Below are 24,684 nucleotides of genomic sequence, written 5' to 3'. Positions count from 1 at the left end.
TCTCAAAGGAAAAGTTATTTCTTTTTATTGCATTTTCCCGGTTACAGAGTACATGACGTATATTCCCGCCTGTCAGTCACATCATTGTAATATCACCTTCTATCAAACCCTGCATACACCCTGTATAGGATAATTGTAGCCAATACAGTATGTTTATACCACACTATGTAATAACAAATGTCTAAACATGTGGCCTAATATATACGTTTCTTACAAGACATTTCACAGTCCCTTTTGGTATTCAGATCTGCAAGTGTTGCTGCCAGGTAATCCCATTTATCCATCTGTTTGTTCCAGCGTCCCTCTATAATATTTTTTTTTTGTTATTCATCCTTTAAAAAGTGCATACTGAATATAACTCAATTCTGTATTAATAATTTACAAAACATATGCTATTAAATATGCCATATGCACCTAGAGTGACCACTTACCTCTCAGTGCCTACTCTATAGACAAGAGCAACAGAAACACTGGCAGGGATGGTTTGGATGCTCTGGGCGTAAAGAGCAGGGACTTGCTGGGAGCCTGGTGACAATAGATTCGGGCAGTGTGAGAAATGACTGCTGATGCCAAAGGTCTGTCACTGCCCAGATTACAATTTGGTTTTGGGGCATTGACTTTCAGAATGTATCCCATCATGCCTCTGGGCATGAGCATCACATTTAGAGAGATAGAAAAAAAAGCAAGTGGTTCTGACACGGGATGGGGACAAGACCTTACTATACAGCAATGATGTGATTGTAAAGAATGATTTGATTTCTGTGTTCAATGTCCACCTTTGATTTTATGTCTCGCCAATTTATTCAGTGGTGGCTCAAATACATACTGTAGTTGCCAACTTTTTTGAATAATTTTCAGGGACACTCAGCTGTGGAACTGCAGCATAAAAGCATGTCACATGTATTACAGCCTCGGTGAACCTTGGGGCACTAGAATTCCCATAGTGCCATGTTTGCAGAGTATTAAACTAACAATTGTTTTTACACATTTTATCCTTCAGCAGAATAAATATCTTATGAAACAAAGAACTACATGGTAAGAATTGCATCTAACGTGGAGAAAAACAAGAAATTTAAGTTAAATTAGTCAAAATTGAAAAATAGGGACATTTCAAGCAATACTGGACTGAGACATGAATGGCCCATGCTTAAGAGGTTTGTCAGCTGAGCTGCCAGTTTATGGTATCTGACTCTCTAATAGAGTGTCATTGTATTTATAGAGTACAGGGTCCGGAAACTGATCCATAATGGAGGTGAAGGGGCCCTCAGGCTGTGATGCCCACTGGGGATTTCCCCTTTTCCCTGTGGGCAAGAACAACCCTGATTTTAATGTACAAATATTTCCAGGGATGGTTTTTAAAAACCTGGCTTCATTCCTGTTGATTAGGGCTCATTGTCAACTATGCAAACAAGTAATTCCTCCATATGTTTATGAAGAGAATTTATCATGCTACCCTAAAAATAATTATGCAGCAGACATGAGACAAATTAATTTAAACTCTTTAGACTCAGGACAAATACTAGAGCAGGGGTGGCCAACCAGTCAGAGACAAAGAGCCAAAAAATCTTGTTAGGTACGTCAAAGTGCTGACATGGAGCCGAAAGTGCGCTTTCAAAAATTGGGTGTGGCCTTGTGCCTGCTAGGTCATGCCCCTGGTATAAAATACATTGAAAAAGATAGAACCACATAAAATAAATGTTTTAAGCCAGAACCAACAAAAAACACATTTTTAAAGTCAGATCCAACATAAAATAATTTAAAAAGGCAGATTAACATAATACACTTCAGCTCTCCCATGTGTCACTCCAGTCAGCACTCTCCTGTCCTCCAGTCAGCTCCCTACTGTGTCACTCCAGTCAGCTCCCCTATGTGTCACTACTGCTAGCACCCTCCTATGTCACTCCAGCCAGCCCCCCCTTGAGTCGCTCCAGTCAGCACCCTGCTGTGTCACTGCAGCCAGCTCCCCTATGTGTCACTCCTGCTAGCACCCTCCTATGTCACTGCAGCCAGCTCCCCATGTATCACTCCTGCTAGCAACCTCAAATGTCACCCCAGCCAGCTCCCCCATGAGTCACTCCTGCCAGCACCCTCCTGTGTCACTCCAGCCAGCTTTCCCTTGTTTCACTCCTGCCAGATCCCTCATGTGTGACTTCAGAGTCCCCAACTCATACCATTGCAGCAGCTCCTTATGTGTCCTCTGTTTGGCGGTGGGTATTTCACCTCTAGTATCTGGCTCCCTCAGTTCTCAGTCCCCATAGTGCTGCTATGTGTCTTTCTGGAGTGCATTAATTACCGGATATGTTGTGGTCATGTGACTTCGAGAATCTGGAGACACATTTGAAGAAAGAAAGAGCCACATGCGGCTCAAGAGCCACAGGTTGGCCACCGCTGTACTAGAGCCACTAAAAAAGTATTTAGTTAACTAATCCCCTATTGTATTATTTCAAGGGCTTCCATAATTGTAAATAAAAATTGGCACAGCCATGTAAATGAATATTTTTTTTTTAAATTGAAGTCATTTTTGCTTTTGTAACTTTGAGTAACTTTTACTGACTGCAACACCTAAATTCTCCACAAGATGGTGATGTCTACATGCCAATTGCTAGTGTGTTCACTCAAGAGATTGCTGTAATTATTTTACAACCGTAAGGTTTTATCCTAATACATGCAGATTTACGCCACATAAAATACTGTAACAGATCATTACTTGTGGAAACATAGTTACATCCCATTTTATAATGATAAAAATACTTTTGTCCTGTACTAACTAATCTTCAGCTTTTTAATTGAATTGAATTATTTGTATTATCTGGTTTTGGTTTTTAAAGTTTACCGTAGCATGTTTACTGTTTGTTCTGGTTTTGCTATACTCTGGTAGTCAAAAACCATTTTTAACAAATTATAAGAAGCTGATTAGATTATTTTGGTAACTACAGTACTCCATTTTATCTCTCTCCAAGCATAGCTGTTTTAAGAGTGTAGGAGGTACGTATGCAGGGGCCCCCTCCTCTCTGCATTTCCGCACAGTCTGCGCATGCGCAGACCTTCAGAAACATGGCACCCGCAATGTTCCCAGAGACAGAGCTGTACTGCACATGCGCGAACCACCAGGAAAATGACTGCCACACCATTTTCCAAGTGATTTATCCGGGGGCAGCAGCGCTGATGTGGGACTCTGCAGAGGTAAGTTATTAAACATAAGTGCAAGGTGTGCGGTGTGGGCCCCCCATCACCGCACACACTGCACTCATTATAGTAACGCCTATGTCTGCAAGGCTTGATACACCCCACCCATCCTTGGAAATTTTGCACTAATATCACAAATCCTCTGACAAAAAACCTTGATTTGATGAACATTATTTAGCTATTTTTTTTTATAATTTTGACAAACAACAAATGAAATTGATGGATCCTCAAAGCCGCCTCACCCTATATAACACGCTGAAATGTCACCGCATTTCAAAAGGACCGCTGGATATCAGGAGATGGCAATGAATCAGAGAAAAAAATCATACACAACGGAGGAAAGGGTTCTTTACAGTAAGAGCAATAAGTATTTGGAATTCTCTACCAGAGGAGGTAGTAATGGTGGACTCACTAAATAAGTTTAAAAATGGATTAGATAAATTCCTAACTGATAGAAATATCCAAGGTTACAGCTTCTAAATGATATTTAATTTCATAATACAGGTTGAACTCGATGGACATTTTGTCTTCTTTCAACCTCACCAACTATGTAACTGTGTATATAACATGTATTATACAATACGCACCTTGTTACACAATTTCCTTCTCTCTTTTTTGGAAAATCCACTTTTTTCTTTTTGTCTCATAGACATAAAAGAACAATAAATTCCAATGTGTGTTACTTTATTTTCTCATGGACACAAGAATCCCGCCCTGTGCAGATGATATAGGAAAAGGGTGTTTAAAGGAAGATAAGATGTAATTCTCAACCACGAAGGACATTAAAATAGGGTGTGCCAGACTCAAACTGGAGGGGTTTGTTGCATACACATAAAGGTATCTTTGTTGTATTTAGGTATTCCTTTTCTTTTATGTAGACTTCTAGTAGAAAAAAGGGTGGGTGTAACCCCATTAACACCTGACAATTATGACTTACGTCCATAAAGGCTTCTACAAGTGTCTCTCTCACATAACCACTCTCAATACACTTAGGAAAGGCACAATCCACTCTTTATAGAGGAGGTGCTATGCACTTAAGGTTTCTTTAGTGGAAATGTACACCAAGCATAGCCCACTCACGGTCATAAAGTTTGTAGAACTCTTATAAAGGTTTCTTTGTGATTCACTCTTTTTATGAAGGTGCTGTTCCTCTTGAGGAAGCATAAAAAAATAACCCAAAGGTAATAGGTATTACATTTAAAAATTGACTCCCCATGCAAGTTAAAAAGTAAGCAATGATAAAAAAAATTAGACAAGTAAGTAAACACAAAAAAAATTCCAGGAGGTAAGATGGAAAATGTATAGCTACCCATTACCAAAATCAATGGGTAAAGATACAATGTACCTCCATAAGATAAAATGGAGAATATCCTCTCACACTTCTTTAAGTCAATGCATTTCAGTCATTAGGATTTAGGATGACTATGGGGGTCATTCCGAGTTGATCATAGCTGTGCTAAATTCAGCACAGCTACGATCAGGTTCCCAGACATGCGGGCGGCCGCCCAGCACAGGGTTAGCTCGCTCCGCATGTCCGTCCGCCCCCCCCCCCCTGCACAAGTACAAAAGCATCGCTTTTGTACTTGTTGAGTAACTCCCGGCCAGCGCAGCTCATGCGGCTGACTGGGAGTTGCTCGTCGCTGCCCCTGGTCGCAGCAGCTGCGTGTGACATCACACAGCCGCTGCGGCCCACCCCCCGCACGGTCTGGCCATGCCTGAGTTGGACGGACTGCGCCCCCAAAACGGCGGCCAAAAGCCACCGTGCCGCCCCCTCCTACCCAGCGACCGCCTCTGCCTGTCAATCAGGCAGAGGCGATCGCTAGGGAACGACGGCCTTCGGCTGTCCTGCATGCGCCGGCGCACTGCAGCGCCGGCACATGCGCAGTTCCGATCTGATCGCTGCGGACAACTGCAGTGAGCGATCGGGTCGGAATGACCCACTATATATCATCTGCACGTGGTGCGATTCTTGTGCCCAGTGAGAAAAGAAAGTACTACACATTGGAGGTCATTCCGAGTTGTTCGCTTGGTAATTTTCTTTGCATCGCAGCGATTTTCCGCTAATTGCGCATGCGCAATGTTCGCACTGCGACTACGCCAAGTAAATTTGCTAAGAAGTTTGGTATTTTACTCACGGCATAACGAGGATTTTTCTTCGTTCTGGTGATCGTATTGTGATTGACAGGATGTGGGTGTTTCTGGGCGGAAACTGGACGTTTTATGGGAGTGTGTGAAAAAACGCTGCCGTTTCTGGGAAAAACGTGGGAGTGGCTGGAGAAACGGGGGAGTGTTTGGGCGAACGCTGGGTGTGTTTGTGACGTCAAACCAGGAACGAAACTGACTGAACTGATCGCAGTGGCAGAGTAAGTCTCGAGCTACTCAGAAACTGCAAAGAAATTTCTAATCGCAATTTAGAGAATATTTCGTTCGCAATTTTGCTAAGCTAAGATTCACTCCCAGTAGGCGGCGGCTTAGCGTCTGCAAAGCTGCTAAAAGCAGCTTGCGAGCGAACAACTCGGAATGAGGGCCCTTGTAATTTTTTTGTTCTTTTAGGTCTACTAGAAGAATAAAAGCAGAATTTCCAAACAAATTGACTTTAACAAAGAACGTATTGTATAATACATGCTATGCGATCTATACAAATTCATTTCCTATCTCATTGTTGTGTATCTGTAGTGCCTTCAATGAATTAATTCCCATTTCCTGATATCTTATTTTCAATATTGCTTATTGGTTTAATGAATTATGTTACATGCTTCAGTATCTGCTGGGACATTGAACATAATGATTCAGAACTGAGAGATAGATACTAGATAGATAGATAGATAGATAGATAGATAGATAGATAGATAGATAGATAGATAGATAGATTTCTCTTACAGGTAAAGCACAATTCTATGTGACATTTCCTGATCATTTCTATCCAATAAGCTCTCTCTCTCTCTCTCTCTCTCTCTCTCTCTTTGTCTGTCACATGCTGCCCTCACTATAATCTAGGTCTGTCTCTTCCACACTTACACTTATAACATGTCACGGTGATTTGTCTTGTTTATACCCATAAAAGCACCATACATTGTTCTTCTAAGAGCAGAGCTCTCTCTATAATCCATCTGCTGCTGTTGATGGGAATAATTCCCTGTGTGATCTTCAAGGTTCAGTCTGGAACTGCTCTCTCATACATTACACAGATGTCCGTTTTAGAGATGATAACTTGGAGAGAAATAAGGGCTAGTGTCACCCACTAGACAATTAATTTTTGGATGGAATTATATGCATTGACTGTAATGCCACAGGGCTATCCTCATTCATGCAGAGGCAGTTTTTCATCATGCATGCAGCTTATTGCTTGCAGTCTTAGTGGCAAACTCAGGATTTGCATGGGGGGGTTTCCAGAACTGGGTGGAGCCAATCACAGGGGTGGGGACTGAGATGACCCAGTATACGCTGGGTCCGTAAAACTAGTGTGTCTGTGTGTATATATATATATATATATATATACACACACACACACTGCTCAAAAAAATAAAGGGAACACTAAAATAACACATCCTAGATCTGAATGAATGAAATATTCGTATTAAATACTTTGTTCTTTACATAGTTGAATGTGCTGACAAAAAAATCACAAAAAAATTATCAATGGAAATCAAATTTATTAACCCATGGAGGTCTGGATTTGGAGTCACACTCAAAATTAAAGTGGAAAAACACACTACAGGCTGATCCAACTTTGATGTAATGTCATTAAAACAAGTCAAAATGAGGCTCAGTAGTGTGTGTGGCCTCCATGTGCCTGTATGACCTCCCTACAACTCCTGGGCATGCTCCTGATGAGGTGGCGGATGGTCTCCTGAGGGATCTCCTCCCAGACCTGGACTAAAGCATCCACCAACTCCTGGACAGTCTGTGGTGCAACGTAGCGTTGGTGGATGGAGCGAGACATGATGTCCCAGATGTGCTCAATTGGATTCAGGTCTGGGGAACGGGCGGGCCAGTCCATAGCATCAATGCCTTCGTCTTGCAGGAACTGCTGACACACTCCAGCCACATGAGGTCTAGCATTGTCTTGCATTAGGAGGAACCCAGGGCCAACCGCACCAGCATATGGTCTCACAAGGTGTCTGAGGATCTCATCTCGGTACCTAATGGCAGTCAGGCTACCTCTGGCGAGCCCATGGAGGGCTGTGCGGCCCCCCAAAGAAATGCCACCCCACACCATTACTCATCCACTGCCAAACCGGTCATGCTGAAGGATGTTGCAGGCAGCAGAACATTCTCCTTGGCGTCTCCAGACTCTGTCACGTCTGTCACATGTGCTCAGTGAGAACCTGCTTCATCTGTGAAGAGCACAGGGTGTCAGTGGCGAATTTGTCAATCTTGGTGTTCTCTGGCAAATGCCAAATGTCCTGCACGGTGTTGGGCTGTAAGCACAACCCCCACCTGTGGACGTCGTGCCCTCATACCATCCTCATGGAGTCTGTTTCTGATCGTTTGAGTAGACAGTGGCACATGCACATTTGTGGCTTGCTGGAGGTCATTTTGCAGGGCTCTGGTAGTGCTCCTCCTGTTCCTCCTTGCACAAAGGCAGAGGTAGCGGTCCTGCTGCTGGGTTGTTGCCCTCCTACGGCCTCCTCCACATCTCCTGATGTACTGGCCTGTCTCCTGGTAGCGCCTCCATGCTCTGGACACTACGCTGACAGACACAGCAAACCTTCTTGCCACAGCTCGCATTGATGTGCCATCCTGGATGAGCTGCACTACCTGAGCCACTTGTGTGGGTTGTAGGGAGGTCATACAGGCACGTGGAGGCCACACACACTACTGAGCCTCATTTTGACTTGTTTTAAGGACATTACATCAAAGTTGGATCAGCCTGTAGTGTGTTTTTCCACTTTAATTTTGAGGGTGACTCCAAATCCAGACCTCCATGGGTTAATAAATTTGATTTCCATTGATTTGTGTGATTTTGCTGTCAGCACATTCAACTATGTAAAGAACAAAGTATTTAATAAGAATATTTCATTCATTCAGATCTAGGATGTGTTATTTTAGTGTTCCCTTTATTTTTTTGAGCAGTGTATATATATATATCTACACATATACATTAGAGATGAGCGGGTTCGGTTTCTCTGAATCCGAACCCGCACGAACTTCATGTTTTTTTCACGGGTCCGAGCAGACTCGGATCCTCCCGCCTTGCTCGGTTAACCCGAGCGCGCCCGAACGTCATCATGACGCTGTCGGATTCTCGCGAGACTCGGATTCTATATAAGGAGCCGCGCGTCGCCGCCATTTTCACACGTGCATTGAGATTGATAGGGAGAGGACGTGGCTGGCGTCCTCTCCATTTAGATTAGGGTTGAGAGAGAGAGAGAGAGATTGACCTGAGGCTGTGATACTGTAGAAGAGAGTGCAGAGTTTAGTGACTGACGACCACAGTGACCACCAGACAGTGCAGTTGTTTGTTTTATTTAATATATCCGTTCTCTGCCTGAAAAAAACGATACACACAGTGACTCAGTCACATACCATATCTGTGTGCACTGCTCAGCTCAGTGTGCTGCATCAATGTATATATATATATCTGACTGTGCTCAGCTCACACAGCTTATAATTGTGGGGGAGACTGGGGAGCACTACTGCAGTGCCAGTTATAGGTTATAGCAGGAGCCAGGAGTACATAATATTATATTAAAATTAAACAGTGCACACTTTTGCTGCAGGAGTGCCACTGCCAGTGTGACTAGTGACCAGTGACCTGACCACCAGTATATATAATATTAGTAGTATACTATCTCTTTATCAACCAGTCTATATTAGCAGCAGACACAGTACAGTGCGGTAGTTCACGGCTGTGGCTACCTCTGTGTCGGCACTCGGCAGCCCGTCCATAATTGTATATACCACCTAACCGTGGTTTTTTTTTCTTTCTTTATAGTCATACTAGTTACGAGTATACTATCTCTTTATCAACCAGTCTATATTAGCAGCAGACACAGTACAGTGCGGTAGTTCACGGCTGTGGCTACCTCTGTGTCGGCACTCGGCAGCCCGTCCATAATTGTATATACCACCTAACCGTGGTTTTTTTTTCTTTCTTTATACATACATACTAGTTACGAGTATACTATCTCTTTATCAACCAGTCTATATTAGCAGCAGACACAGTACAGTGCGGTAGTTCACGGCTGTGGCTACCTCTGTGTCGGCACTCGGCAGCCCGTCCATAATTGTATATACCACCTAACCGTGGTTTTTTTTTCTTTCTTTATACATACATACTAGTTACGAGTATACTATCTCTTTATCAACCAGTCTATATATTAGCAGCAGACACAGTACAGTGCGGTAGTTCACGGCTGTGGCTACCTCTGTGTCGGCACTCGGCAGCCCGTCCATAATTGTATATACCACCTAACCGTGGTTTTTTTTTCTTTCTTTATACATACATACTAGTTACGAGTATACTATCTCTTTATCAACCAGTCTATATATTAGCAGCAGACACAGTACAGTGCGGTAGTTCACGGCTGTGGCTACCTCTGTGTCGGCACTCGGCAGCCCGTCCATAATTGTATATACCACCTAACCGTGGTTTTTTTTTCTTTCTTTATACATACATACTAGTTACGAGTATACTATCTCTTTATCAACCAGTCTATATTAGCAGCAGACACAGTACAGTGCGGTAGTTCACGGCTGTGGCTACCTCTGTGTCGGCACTCGGCAGCCCGTCCATAATTGTATATACCACCTAACCGTGGTTTTTTTTTCTTTCTTTATACATACATACTAGTTACGAGTATACTATCTCTTTATCAACCAGTCTATATATTAGCAGCAGACACAGTACAGTGCGGTAGTTCACGGCTGTGGCTACCTCTGTGTCGGCACTCGGCAGCCCGTCCATAATTGTATATACCACCTAACCGTGGTTTTTTTTTCTTTCTTTATACATACATACTAGTTACGAGTATACTATCTCTTTATCAACCAGTCTATATATTAGCAGCAGACACAGTACAGTGCGGTAGTTCACGGCTGTGGCTACCTCTGTGTCGGCACTCGGCAGCCCGTCCATAATTGTATATACCACCTAACCGTGGTTTTTTTTTCTTTCTTTATACATACATACTAGTTACGAGTATACTATCTCTTTATCAACCAGTCTATATATTAGCAGCAGACACAGTACAGTGCGGTAGTACACGGCTGTGGCTACCTCTGTGTCGGCACTCGGCAGCCCGTCCATAATTGTATATACCACCTAACCGTGGTTTTTTTTTCTTTCTTTATACATACATACTAGTTACGAGTATACTATCTCTTTATCAACCAGTCTATATTAGCAGCAGACACAGTACAGTGCGGTAGTTCACGGCTGTGGCTACCTCTGTGTCGGCACTCGGCAGCCCGTCCATAATTGTATATACCACCTAACCGTGGTTTTTTTTTCTTTCTTTATACATACATACTAGTTACGAGTATACTATCTCTTTATCAACCAGTCTATATATTAGCAGCAGACACAGTACAGTGCGGTAGTTCACGGCTGTGGCTACCTCTGTGTCGGCACTCGGCAGCCCGTCCATAATTGTATATACCACCTAACCGTGGTTTTTTTTTCTTTCTTTATACATACATACTAGTTACGAGTATACTATCTCTTTATCAACCAGTCTATATTAGCAGCAGACACAGTACAGTGCGGTAGTTCACGGCTGTGGCTACCTCTGTGTCGGCACTCGGCAGCCCGTCCATAATTGTATATACCACCTAACCGTGGTTTTTTTTTCTTTCTTTATACATACATACTAGTTACGAGTATACTATCTCTTTATCAACCAGTCTATATATTAGCAGCAGACACAGTACAGTGCGGTAGTTCACGGCTGTGGCTACCTCTGTGTCGGCACTCGGCAGCCCGTCCATAATTGTATATACCACCTAACCGTGGTTTTTTTTTCTTTCTTTATACATACATACTAGTTACGAGTATACTATCTCTTTATCAACCAGTCTATATTAGCAGCAGACACAGTACAGTGCGGTAGTTCACGGCTGTGGCTACCTCTGTGTCGGCACTCGGCAGCCCGTCCATAATTGTATATACCACCTAACCGTGGTTTTTTTTTCTTTCTTTATACATACATACTAGTTACGAGTATACTATCTCTTTATCAACCAGTCTATATATTAGCAGCAGACACAGTACAGTGCGGTAGTTCACGGCTGTGGCTACCTCTGTGTCGGCACTCGGCAGCCCGTCCATAATTGTATATACCACCTAACCGTGGGTTTTTTTTCTTTCTTTATACATACATACTAGTTACGAGTATACTATCTCTTTATCAACCAGTCTATATTAGCAGCAGACACAGTACAGTGCGGTAGTTCACGGCTGTGGCTACCTCTGTGTCGGCACTCGGCAGCCCGTCCATAATTGTATATACCACCTAACCGTGGTTTTTTTTTCTTTCTTTATACATACATACTAGTTACGAGTATACTATCTCTTTATCAACCAGTCTATATATTAGCAGCAGACACAGTACAGTGCGGTAGTTCACGGCTGTGGCTACCTCTGTGTCGGCACTCGGCAGCCCGTCCATAATTGTATATACCACCTAACCGTGGTTTTTTTTTCTTTCTTTATACATACATACTAGTTACGAATATACTATCTCTTTATCAACCAGTCTATATATTAGCAGCAGACACAGTACAGTGCGGTAGTTCACGGCTGTGGCTACCTCTGTGTCGGCACTCGGCAGCCCATCCATAATTGTATATACCACCTAACCGTGGTTTTTTTTTCTTTCTTTATACATACATACTAGTTACGAGTATACTATCTCTTTATCAACCAGTCTATATTAGCAGCAGACACAGTACAGTGCGGTAGTTCACGGCTGTGGCTACCTCTGTGTCGGCACTCGGCAGCCCGTCCATAATTGTATATACCACCTAACCGTGGTTTTTTTTTCTTTCTTTATACATACATACTAGTTACGAGTATACTATCTCTTTATCAACCAGTCTATATATTAGCAGCAGACACAGTACAGTGCGGTAGTTCACGGCTGTGGCTACCTCTGTGTCGGCACTCGGCAGCCCGTCCATAATTGTATATACCACCTAACCGTGGTTTTTTTTTCTTTCTTTATACATACATACTAGTTACGAGTATACTATCTCTTTATCAACCAGTCTATATATTAGCAGCAGACACAGTACAGTGCGGTAGTTCACGGCTGTGGCTACCTCTGTGTCGGCACTCGGCAGCCCGTCCATAATTGTATATACCACCTAACCGTGGTTTTTTTTTCTTTCTTTATACATACATACTAGTTACGAGTATACTATCTCTTTATCAACCAGTCTATATATTAGCAGCAGACACAGTACAGTGCGGTAGTTCACGGCTGTGGCTACCTCTGTGTCGGCACTCGGCAGCCCGTCCATAATTGTATATACCACCTAACCGTGGTTTTTTTTTCTTTCTTTATACATACATACTAGTTACGAGTATACTATCTCTTTATCAACCAGTCTATATTAGCAGCAGACACAGTACAGTGCGGTAGTTCACGGCTGTGGCTACCTCTGTGTCGGCACTCGGCAGCCCGTCCATAATTGTATATACCACCTAACCGTGGTTTTTTTTTCTTTCTTTATACATACATACTAGTTACGAGTATACTATCTCTTTATCAACCAGTCTATATATTAGCAGCAGACACAGTACAGTGCGGTAGTTCACGGCTGTGGCTACCTCTGTGTCGGCACTCGGCAGCCCGTCCATAATTGTATATACCACCTAACCGTGGTTTTTTTTTCTTTCTTTATACATACATACTAGTTACGAGTATACTATCTCTTTATCAACCAGTCTATATTAGCAGCAGACACAGTACAGTGCGGTAGTTCACGGCTGTGGCTACCTCTGTGTCGGCACTCGGCAGCCCGTCCATAATTGTATACTAGTATCCATCTCCATTGTTTACCTGAGGTGCCTTTTAGTTTAGTCATGGCCGAGACGATGAAATGCCAGCAACGTCGTCTGCCAAGGCCGATGCCCAATGTCATAGTACAGAGCATGTCAAATCCAAAACACCAAATATCAGAAAAAAAAGGACTCCAAAACCTAAAATAAAATTGTCGGAGGAGAAGCGTAAACTTGCCAATATGCCATTTACGACACGGAGTGGCAAGGAACGGCTGAGGCCCTGGCCTATGTTCATGGCTAGTGGTTCAGCTTCACATGAGGATGGAAGCACTCAGCCTCTCGCTAGAAAAATGAAAAGACTCAAGCTGGCAAAAGCAGCACAGCAAAGAACTGTGCATTCTTCGAAATCCCAAATCCACAAGGAGAGTCCAATTGTGTCGGTTGCGATGCCTGACCTTCCCAACACTGGACGTGAAGAGCATGCGCCTTCCACCATTTGCACGCCCCCTGCAAGTGCTGGAAGGAGCACCCGCAGTCCAGTTCCTGATAGTCAGATTGAAGATGTCAGTGTTGAAGTACACCAGGATGAGGAGGATATGGGTGTTGCTGGCGCTGGGGAGGAAATTGACCAGGAGGATTCTGATGGTGAGGTGGTTTGTTTAAGTCAGGCACCCGGGGAGACACCTGTTGTCCGTGGGAGGAATATGGCCGTTGACATGCCAGGTGAAAATACCAAAAAAATCAGCTCTTCGGTGTGGAGGTATTTCACCAGAAATGCGGACAACAGGTGTCAAGCCGTGTGTTCCCTTTGTCAAGCTGTAATAAGTAGGGGTAAGGACGTTAACCACCTCGGAACATCCTCCCTTATACGTCACCTGCAGCGCATTCATAATAAGTCAGTGACAAGTTCAAAAACTTTGGGTGACAGCGGAAGCAGTCCACTGACCAGTAAATCCCTTCCTCTTGTAACCAAGCTCACGCAAACCACCCCACCAACTCCCTCAGTGTCAATTTCCTCCTTCCCCAGGAATGCCAATAGTCCTGCAGGCCATGTCACTGGCAATTCTGACGATTCCTCTCCTGCCTGGGATTCCTCCGATGCATCCTTGCGTGTAACGCCTACTGCTGCTGGCGCTGCTGTTGTTGCTGCTGGGAGTCGATGGTCATCCCAGAGGGGAAGTCGTAAGCCCACTTGTACTACTTCCAGTAAGCAATTGACTGTTCAACAGTCCTTTGCGAGGAAGATGAAATATCACAGCAGTCATCCTGCTGCAAAGCGGATAACTGAGGCCTTGACAACTATGTTGGTGTTAGACGTGCGTCCGGTATCCGCCGTTAGTTCACAGGGAACTAGACAATTTATTGAGGCAGTGTGCCCCCGTTACCAAATACCATCTAGGTTCCACTTCTCTAGGCAGGCGATAGATGGGCCCGGTGTTTGTGTCGGCCACTAGGGTCGCTAATCTTACTCACACAGCTACCTCATTGCGCCTCTTTTTTTCTTTGCGTCATGTGCTGTTTGGGGAGGGTTTTTTGGAAGGGCCATCCTGCGTGACACTGCAGTGCCACTCCTAGATGGGCCCGGTGTTTGTGTCGGCCACTAGGGTCGCTAATCTTACTCACACAGCTACCTCATTGCGCCTCTTTTTTTCTTTGCGTCATGTGCTGTTTGGGGAGGGTTTTTTGGAAGGGACATCCTGCGTGACACTGCAGTGCCACTCCTAGATGGGCCCGGTGTTTGTGTCGGCCACTAGGGTCGCTTATCTTACTCACACAGCGACCTCGGTGCAAATTTTAGGACTAAAAATAATATTGTGAGGTGTGAGGTATTCAGAATAGACTGAAAATGAGTGTAAATTATGGTTTTTGAGGTTAATAATACTTTGGGATCAAAATGACCCCCAAATTCTATGATTTAAGCTGTTTTTTAGTGTTTTTTGAAAAAAACACCCGAATCCAAAACACACCCGAATCCGACAAAAAAAATTCGCTGAGGTTTTGCCAAAACGCGTTCGAACCCAAAACACGGCCGCGGAACCGAACCCAAAACCAAAACACAAAACCCGAAAAATTTCAGGCGCTCATCTCTAATATACATACCATATATACACCTATATATATATATATATATATATATATATATACTCACATACATATACCCATATACATAGCATATTAAACATGCATACATACATATATATATATATATACATACATACAGTACATTTATATATACACATGTATATATATCATATGTGTGTGTGTTTATTTGTATGTATATACATGTGTATATATATATATATGTATGTATGTATGCACATGGATACAGTGCCAGATTAAGGTTCTCATGGGCCTGGAGCTGAAATTTATGAAGGGCCTATTGCGTGCCGCCGCAGGGGGTGTGGCCAGCATTGTGGGGGTGTGACTACATATATAAGGGTGTAGCCAATGACGTGGAGGTGTGGTCTGTGCTCTGGGGTGTGACTAGCGCCATCTGGGGAATAGCTACTCATCTACTTTCAACCACCTCAACCTCCTTCCCCTCTGCTTATATGAAGCACACGTCACCTATTTTATTATTGACCAGTGAATAAGAAATACATAAACCCTCCCACAAACTATGGTTTATTAATAAAATGCAACCATCATCACCAAGAATGAAGAAAGCATGTCAAAGCAAATCCAAATTCAAAGACATATTGCTTTCTTTGATATCAAGGATATTAATTTGACAGACTACCAGACAGAGTACCAGAAACGCAACCGTGAATCAATGTTCTAGAAACTTTGTGGGAAAGAATCAGAAAAAAGAGGCCACATTTGAGGTCTCCATCAGGACAGCGCACCAGCACACACAGCTCTCTCTGTGAAGCAGTTTTTGCCAGAGAAACAGCTTTGGTCAATGGAAAATAAGAATGCAGCAATGTGTGGATGCAGAAGGGTAATACATAGGGGTGTATTCAATTCATGTCGGATCCTATCCGACAGAAAGGATCCATTATCCAACATGAGTGTATTCAATGCTGACCAAACTCAACAGGTTTGTCCCGTTCCCGAAAATGGCAATCTGCCTTTTTTTAAAGCCGGATTGACATTGGCGGAAACGGGGCTAAAACCTGTCTGGTTTGGCCGCACTTCTGACAATTGCGACAGCTTTCCGACAAGTCGGATTTCCTGACTTGTCGGAAAAAATGGGGCCGCATTGAATAGGTTGGAACTGCCATCTTTCCAACAAAACGGCAGTTTCCGACAACAATTGAATACACCCCATAGTAAAAGAATGGAGTTAAAATGTACTTAATATAGATAAACATAAATTATAACATCAGTCTCTTTATTTAATAGCCATATCTCGTACACACATATGCACGTATGTGTGTGTGTGTGTGTGTGTGTGTGTGTGTGTCTGTGTCTGTGTCTGTGTGTGTATGTATGTATGTATGTATGTATGTATATATATATATATATATATATATATATATTTACATACATACATTCACACCACAAGTGAGCTGTAAACAAAGAATGGGTGGTCCAGTGTGGGTGTTTAGCTTGTAAATGTCTTTGAGCTCTATGTACTAAACTTTGGAAAGAGATAATGTGTATGGAGATAAAGTACCAGCCCACCAGCTCCCGTAATTTTTTCAAACAACGCCAGTTAGGAGCTGATTGATTGGTACTTTATCTAATCTATCTATATACATATTTACGGTAGTTGATTAGACAGCACTCACAGGACTTCAATATAAATGAAGAAACTAGACCCGTATTTATATATACTGTATATATATTATATATATATATTTCTTATATACAGTATGTATATGAAGAGAGAGAGAGAGAAAGGTATCAGGTGGCTTTCCTCTGACATTTTCATCAGGACAGAGTAAAGGCATTGCAACGTTGACCGAATTTCTGCTGACTGTCTCTTTTTATATTACGCTTGGAGTGTTTCATCCTTATGTGGGGGCTACTGGCTATGTATTCTATTATAAGGGAGTGGGTTGGGTACAGGATACTGGCAGCCTGGATGCCGACGGTCAGAATACCGATATCGGCATCCCGACTGCTTGAAATCTCAGCAGGAGCGCAGGAGGCAGGTTACCCTAATCCTCCCCCTCCCTCCCGCAGCCTAAGCCTAACCTCCCCTCCCGCAGCCTAATCCTCTCCTTCCCTCCCACAACCTATCCCTCCCTCCTGGCAGCCTAAACCTAACCCCACTTCCCTGCAGCCTAACCCTCCCTCCCACAGCCTAACGCTAACCTGCCGTCCCACAGCCCAACCTTAACCCTCCCTCCCACAGCCTAACGCTAACCTGCCCTCCCACAGCCCAACCTTAACCCTCCCTCCCACAGCCTAACGCTAACCTGCCCTCCCACAACCCAACCTTAACCCTCCCTCCCACAGCCTAACGCTAACCTGCCCTCCCACAGCCCAACCTTAACCCTCCCTCCCACAGCCTAACGCTAACCTGCCCTCCCACAACCCAACCTTAACCCTCCCTCCCACAGCCTAACGCTAACCTGCCCTCCCACAGCCCAACCTTAACCCTCCCTCCCACAGCCTAACGCTAACCTGCCCTCCCACAGCCCAACCTTAACCCTCCCTCCCACAGCCTAACGCTAACCTGCCCTCCCACAGCCCAACCTTAACCGTCCCTCCCACAGCCTAACGCTAACCTGCCCTCCCACAGCCCAACCTTAACCCTCCCTCCCACAGCCTAACGCTAACCTGCCCTCCCACAGCCCAACCTTAACCCTCCCTCCCACAGCCTAACGCTAACCTGCCCTCCCACAGCCTAACCTTAACCCTCCCTCCCCGCAGCCTAACGCTAACCTGCCCTCCCACAGCCCGACCTTAACCCTCCCTCCTCGCAGCCTAAACCTAACCTCACCTTCCCGCAGACTAAAGTCAACCACATCCCATATATATGCGTTAGGTATGACATGCTGGAAGACTGGATGCCGGGGCGTCAATATCCCTACCACGTCATCCTGCCCTCCAGAATGACAGCAGCCTTGCGGGCTCACTGTGTTCACCAAGGGACAGCCCTCAGAGGATTTCTTCCAATAGATAATGTATTCAACTAAGCGCAAACAGCATTACATCAACGTTTCGGTGTCATACGCAAACATTGATGTAATGCTGTTGGAAGAAACCCTTTGAGTGCTGTCCCTTTTACATATATACATTCTACATTGGTGGACCTTCCATGTTGGATTTACGCACCGGGGTTATAGTATCAGTACATTGTGTGCCAGATTTTATTGTTATATATAATGCTGAAGAAAATAGACTCTTTGAAGATAGATTCCTAATTGATGTGATGTTCTGAAATACACTATTTGCTTCATTAAAAGACCCAAGAGTGCCGCTGTCTATTTTCTTCGGCATTGTTCTATCTTCACTGAGGGCACTGGGGCTTTATTTCTGCCTAATAGGAGTGCCGGACATCCAGGAACCATATAGCCAGACCCTGCATATCTCTATTAAACTGTGCCTCAGCTTTCCAGGCTGCCCTGCATAACTTATTGTTGTGCAATTAGCAGCAGCCTGCAGGTGTGTTACCTCAAGTAATTCAGGAGTATCCGACACCCTGCCGCCGCCGTACCTCCTTCACGGAGCTGCTTTGCTGCTGTCAGTGTTGACTGATGAAGCCTTGCCGCTGTGCTGTGGAGTCCATACACACCACAGGCGGAATGTCGGGAGCAGTAGCGGCAGGGCGGCACCTTTGTGATGTAAGACGCCAGGCTGTCACTTGCGCGGAGTATGTATGCGGCGCAGGGAGGGCTAGGGAGCCTTCATTTGCGCCGCCATCATAGCTAAGACATGTATGCTGGCGGCGGTGTTTCATCCACCAGTAAGGTGGATGGTATTGCAGTGGGGGGTGTTGCTGCAGCGGCGGGGAAGGAATGCTTCAGACGAGCGCTGGCAGACTACAGTAGCAGGAGTTATTTCCGGTCTACTGCAGCATTATAGTCGGCAGATGCTGCTGTGGGCCTGTTTGGGTAGTGGGCCTGGAGCTGCAGCTCCATCCGCCCCATTATCAATCCGGCCCTGCATGGATATATATGTACTATAAGTAAACTTTTACTAAGCACTTACATGTGCCACCAGGAAGACAGCAGGCTGCAGAGGACACTAGACAGCCATTAATAATACTCATGCAGCAAAAAAAAAAAAAAATATATATATATATATATATTTTTTTATTTCTTTTTGGTGAAGGGGGGTTTCTGGGTGCTCGGAACCCCCTCCTCTCCCCCCTTCCCCCTGCGTGCACCACTGAGTCTGTCCCCTGATCACAGAAGCTGTCAGGAGATTGATGGAATACATGTAGGCAATATCTTGGATTTAGTTGGATTGTATGGATCTTCATCCAAAACTGATTTTTCAATTTTGGGTTGTGCCTTACTTAACAATTTCTGCAGATTTATTAGTAATCATCCCACACCATCAGGTCTCCCTACCTAATTTACTTGAGACGTGCACATTGTTTGGGGACCTGTCTATTTAAATAATGCAAAAAAACGTGTTACTAAAATGAACATCATCATCCAAAACAGTCGGTGATTTTGCTCTTTGCGTATCAACATTCTCAGAAAAAATATCTGAGGGTCTGTATTACTATAGACCCTAAAAAAAAGTTTCAGGCCAACTTTACTCCGCAGGCAGTCTAAATCCTTCACTTGGTTTGTCCTACATTATATTCTCAAACTGTATTCCTTTCCCCAGATTATTACTCTTCCAGGCCCTACATATACAGATATCATCTGAGGGTCAGAGGCCCTGTCTGAAGCTTAATATTCTTTACAAGTGGAAATGTTAGGGCAGCCTTTAGTTGCCCAACATACAGAGGAATTTGTAATCATCTCTTTTCACTCATGTTTCAGAATAGGACTACAGGTGTGCTAAACCTAAACAGTTGTATGGGAAAGAGGAGCGGGCGATGCTCATCTCAGTACATATTGGGGGTAATTCTGAGTTGATCGCAGCAGGAAAGTTTTTAGCAGTTGGGCAAAACCATGTGCACTGCAGGAGAGGCAGATATAAGATTTGCAGAGAGAGTTAGATTTGGGTGTGGTGAGTTCAATCTGCAATCTAAATTGCAGTGTAAAAATAAAGCAGCCAGTATTTACCCTGCACAGAAACAAAATAACCCACCCAAATCTAACTCTCTCTGCACAAGTTATATCTGCCTCCCCTGCAGTGCACATGGTTTTGCCCAACTTTTAAAACATTTCCTGCTGCGATCAACTTGGAATTACCCCCATTGCCCCATGAATCCCCAATGTCCCTACTATTCATGTTCCGACAATTAATCTCACTCTCTCTAGCTGGAATAGGCTCAGAGGTTGGTCTTCTGTTTCATCATTGCCTTCCTTGCATCTCACATTCCTGTTGAATAGCCAATTTGTCCAGGGTTAGATCTTAAGGTGTTCAAGCAATAGCCGGAGGTGGCTGTGTTCTGATTTGGACAGATGGTGGAGGCTAAGACCATACGCTCCTTTAGTGACATTAGCACTAATGGAACCTTTGGAGACATTGAGATAACTTCAGGTCAGCCATTTTTTTACTAGCAAAGGGGGTTTGAATGACTGTATTTTAACCCCACCACCCACCCTGCCACACACCATTTTTCAGTTGTATGATCTCCTCTTGGCAGATGTATTCCCTAACTTCCCACACTTCACAACAAATTGGGAATGAGATAAGGGCCAGGTATTATAGGAGGGTAAGAAGATGGGAAAATGTTTCAACTGGCACATGGAAGTATACTTAGTACCTACATGGCTGAATACAAACTAGTGTTGCCTTGATACCTTGTGTAAAATGCATGTTGGCATCCCCAATATTTGTTGGTGATGCTCACTTGGCTTTGGTTTCTTCATTTCATATCTGATGTGTGTGCTCCAAAATTAGACATTTCTGGAATGCAGTTTTGACATTAACAGCTGAAATCCTTGGCTAGAAAGCCCCGCTAACCCCATATTCTGGCTTTTTCAGTTATCAATGGTTCCTATCTCCAGGTACAAGAAATCCCTAAAGCATTTAAACAATGCTTGTAACATGAACATCCCAGTCACTGGCACTCTCCTCCAACCCTATCAGACCGGTTTGCTAACATTGCCTTTTTTCTGTTAAACCTTTTCAGGATGCCTGGTTCTGCTGACTTTATTTTATTTTTAAGGTGTGTTCTTCATTGAAATATGATCTCCCCAGGTCCGTCCTGTGAGCATCTTGCTTCTTTCTTTTTCTCTCTTCCTCTTAATTGTTTCTGTTTTGTCTCCTGGACATACAACTGTGTAGTTCAGTCTTGGCCAGCACCCCACTTACCCTGCATCATTAGGACTCTTCTCCTTTTAATTCCACCCTCTGGGACTTGAGAGCCATGCTCTCTTTTACTGCCACTACCCTTCTTCTTCTTCCCCGCCTCAGCCTCCCTTTCACCCCTGCCCTGTTACCACCTTTTCTGCAGCACTGGGTGTTACTGACCCCAGGATTATTCTCATTACTTGCCTTGTCCATTAGATGTTGACATTGTTGACTAGTCAGCTGCTCTGTCGTTGTAGTACTGTATGTTCATAAGTTGCCAGCATTTATCCTTTGTGTTCAGTGAACACACATTTGTTATGAAACTTCTCATTTAATCCTTGTACCCATTAAATAATTAAAGGTAATTTGCACAAAAATAATGTGCTACTTTTCCAGATACAAAAGTTTATTATATTAATGGTATTTACCTTGTTTATAGATGTAATTATGCTTAGACATTACAGTAGTTCGCAGTGCATACAATTTACTGTATCCCCAGACATTTACGGGAAGGGCGACTTTGCTATTCATTCCCCTGCCAGCCTTTATCTGCTGCCTGGAATTCCTCTTTTGCCTTACTGAATACTCAATACGGCGCTTCTAAAGTAGAATAAACTCATTTGGAGTGACTGATTTGCATATTGTCCCTAGGGAGTGTCGCTGAGCAATCTTCCTATCTTCTCTCATTGTTTTACTATTGCAAATACTCCAACCAACCTTTCATCAAAATCACTATTACACATTGGTGTCGCTTATCATTCTGTATTAGCTAGTTTGGTGTGATATTTATTTTAAAGCAAGAGACAGTGTAAATACAGACATTATGTGCAGTTCTAGTTTCATGTCAGTAAAACGGGTGAGAGTGTGCATTCAACATCCATCGAAAGGAAATGCAGGAACGTGCTAGAAAACATCACACATCCATTAAGATACAATATACAGTTTATATAGTACACCCACACACCACCCACTACCTGGATATATGAGATAGGGATATTTATGAAGGTGCTAATTAATACATTTTAGAGAGGATTGTTGGCGTAGCTCAATAGAACGTAATGTTATCAAACAATCCACCTTGTTCCCTTCCACTCTCAGACACTCTGCATTCCTTAAGGACAGGATAACTTACAGGTCTTCCGAGATAAATCAGAGGCTGTCACCCATGGTATCTTTTTCAGTACAAGTTACACACCTTATTATAAACAGTATATCTAAACCGGCAATAAAAAGCATTAACTAGGAGCATAAGGAATGTAAAGAATAGGAAGAGCAAGATCTTAGCCTAAGGCTGCGCTACCAATTTGCAATGTGGTCTCTTCTTGTATGTGGCTGGTACTGTCTGGCAAGCTACCCTGCCACAGGTCTTATATGGTAGCCCATCAAGGGCGTAAGTTCATACCAGTCACCCAGAGGCAAGTTGGAGTTTTTTTTTTTTTATCATCAATAGTTTTTATTGAATTTTTTTTTTTTGATTGCAAACAGGGGTACAAAAGGAAGAGAGAGGGAGGGGGGGGGGAGTTGGTACATAAACATATAAATGAACGTTACAGTAGACATGTGCAAATAAGTACAAACAGTTCAAAGTCGATCACATAGGTACATTGTAAGGAAAGCAAAAAAGAAAGAAAAAGAAAGGCATTTATAGACATGGAAGGACGGCAATGAGCTCACTATAAATACAACCCAAATAGGGGATCATTGTGGTCTTAGAAGGGGGGGGAGGAGGCCCCATCAGCCGATGGGGATGGGAGGTGGCTGTCCAGGGGGGAGGGGGCGTAACATCAATGTAGCACCTTCACCTTCCGTGATAAACAGATGCCAAGGCATCCAGCGCACAAAAGGAGATTTAGCAGTGAAGGAGTATGGGATGTGTTCAGTCTCCATCAAAAAGTGCAGCTGTATTTTGTGTATTACCTTCAACAATGGGGGCAGCGTGGCTTGTTTCCAGTTTTGGGCTAAAGCCGCCCTCGCGGCTAGACAGATGTGGCCTAAGACATAGTGTAGATGTACATCCACGCCTCATGGGTATGTATTCAGTAAAGCTATAAGGGGGGAGGGGGACAGGTCAAGGTTCAAAACTTTATTGATAAGGCCAAAAATTTCTGACCAGTACGCCTGAACATGGGGGCATGACCAAAAAATATGGAAGAGGTGGCCTACCTCTCCACATAGACGCCAACAAAACTTCGAACATGCAGGCCAGATCGTATGTAGCCTTTCCGGTGTAAGGTATAATCTATGGAGTAGCTTAACATGCATTTCGGAGTGATTCAGGCATTTAGACATGGAAAAAGATGACATAAAAATGCGGTGCCATTGAGAATCCTGGAGAACACATCCCACATCTGCCTCCCACCTGATTTGGGCTTTAGATTTAGGAGCAGGGAGTAATGAGAGCAATATTTTATACCAGAAGGAGATCTCCCCTCTGGAAGTGGGACAGGAGAATCGGCCTATAGCTTGCTGAATACCAGTTGGCGGTGGGGAGGGGGAGAGGTGGAGGCTAGTCCACCAGTGTTGTATTTGGTAATATCGAAGCCTCTCAGAGTCAGGCAGAGAAAAGCGTCCCTGTATATCAGAAAAGGAGGCGAGCACAGATCCATTAAACAAGTCTCCCAGGACCTCCATCCCCCTGGACCTCCAGCCCGCCAGGTTAAGATTAGGGACCAGGGCGGCCACCGTACGTAGCGATATCAGGGAGAAATGATGATATGAAGGGGATATGGCCGCAGTCAGTTTGTCCCAAACCTGGAGCGTGGCTCGGGTAGAGGGGAGGAGGTTTAAGCTCCGTGGGCGTAGGGTTCTAGGGATCAAAAAAAGATCTTTCAGGGGGAAACGGGGGCAGGTCGCCTCCTCTAAACACGTCCACCCCGGAGGCACGTTTTTGTGGAATTCTTTAATCTGGGCCAGAAGGGAGGCCTCCTGGTACAGTGATAGATTGGGCATATCCAGGCCACCAACTCTCCTTGGTAGGGACATCCTCGCGCGGGCAAGTTTAGGGGGTCGCGAAGACCATATATAATTAGTGAGGATTGTGGTGGCTTTATCTAGATACTTCTTGGGGAAGATAAAAGGAATAGTGCGAAACAAGAACATTAATTTAGGGAGCAGCGACATCTTGAAGGCGGCCAAACGGCCCATCCAAGAAACCTCATAGTTGAGCCATGATTTGGTAAACAACTGAAGGGAGGACAGCAGAGGAGGAAGGTTGACCTCAAATACAGAAGAGG

At 44.0% G+C, this 24,684-nt stretch overlaps 1 protein-coding gene across 1 annotated transcript in view; it reads right to left on the bottom strand.

Moving 5' to 3' along the window:
* Nucleotides 1-19,047, bottom strand: part of SLC4A5 (solute carrier family 4 member 5) — a 176,365-nt gene extending 157,318 nt beyond the window's left edge. Inside the window, exon 1 of the mRNA XM_063932112.1 lies at nt 18,704-19,047. The gene's annotated coding sequence lies outside the window, so the exon portion shown is untranslated. The remainder of the gene's footprint in view (nt 1-18,703) is intronic.
* Nucleotides 19,048-24,684: the final 5,637 nt, after the last annotated feature.

Source organism: Pseudophryne corroboree, chromosome 6, assembly GCF_028390025.1.
Source record: "Pseudophryne corroboree isolate aPseCor3 chromosome 6, aPseCor3.hap2, whole genome shotgun sequence".
Classification (NCBI taxonomy): domain Eukaryota; kingdom Metazoa; phylum Chordata; class Amphibia; order Anura; family Myobatrachidae; genus Pseudophryne; species Pseudophryne corroboree.
This window is presented reverse-complemented; position numbering and strand designations above follow the sequence as displayed.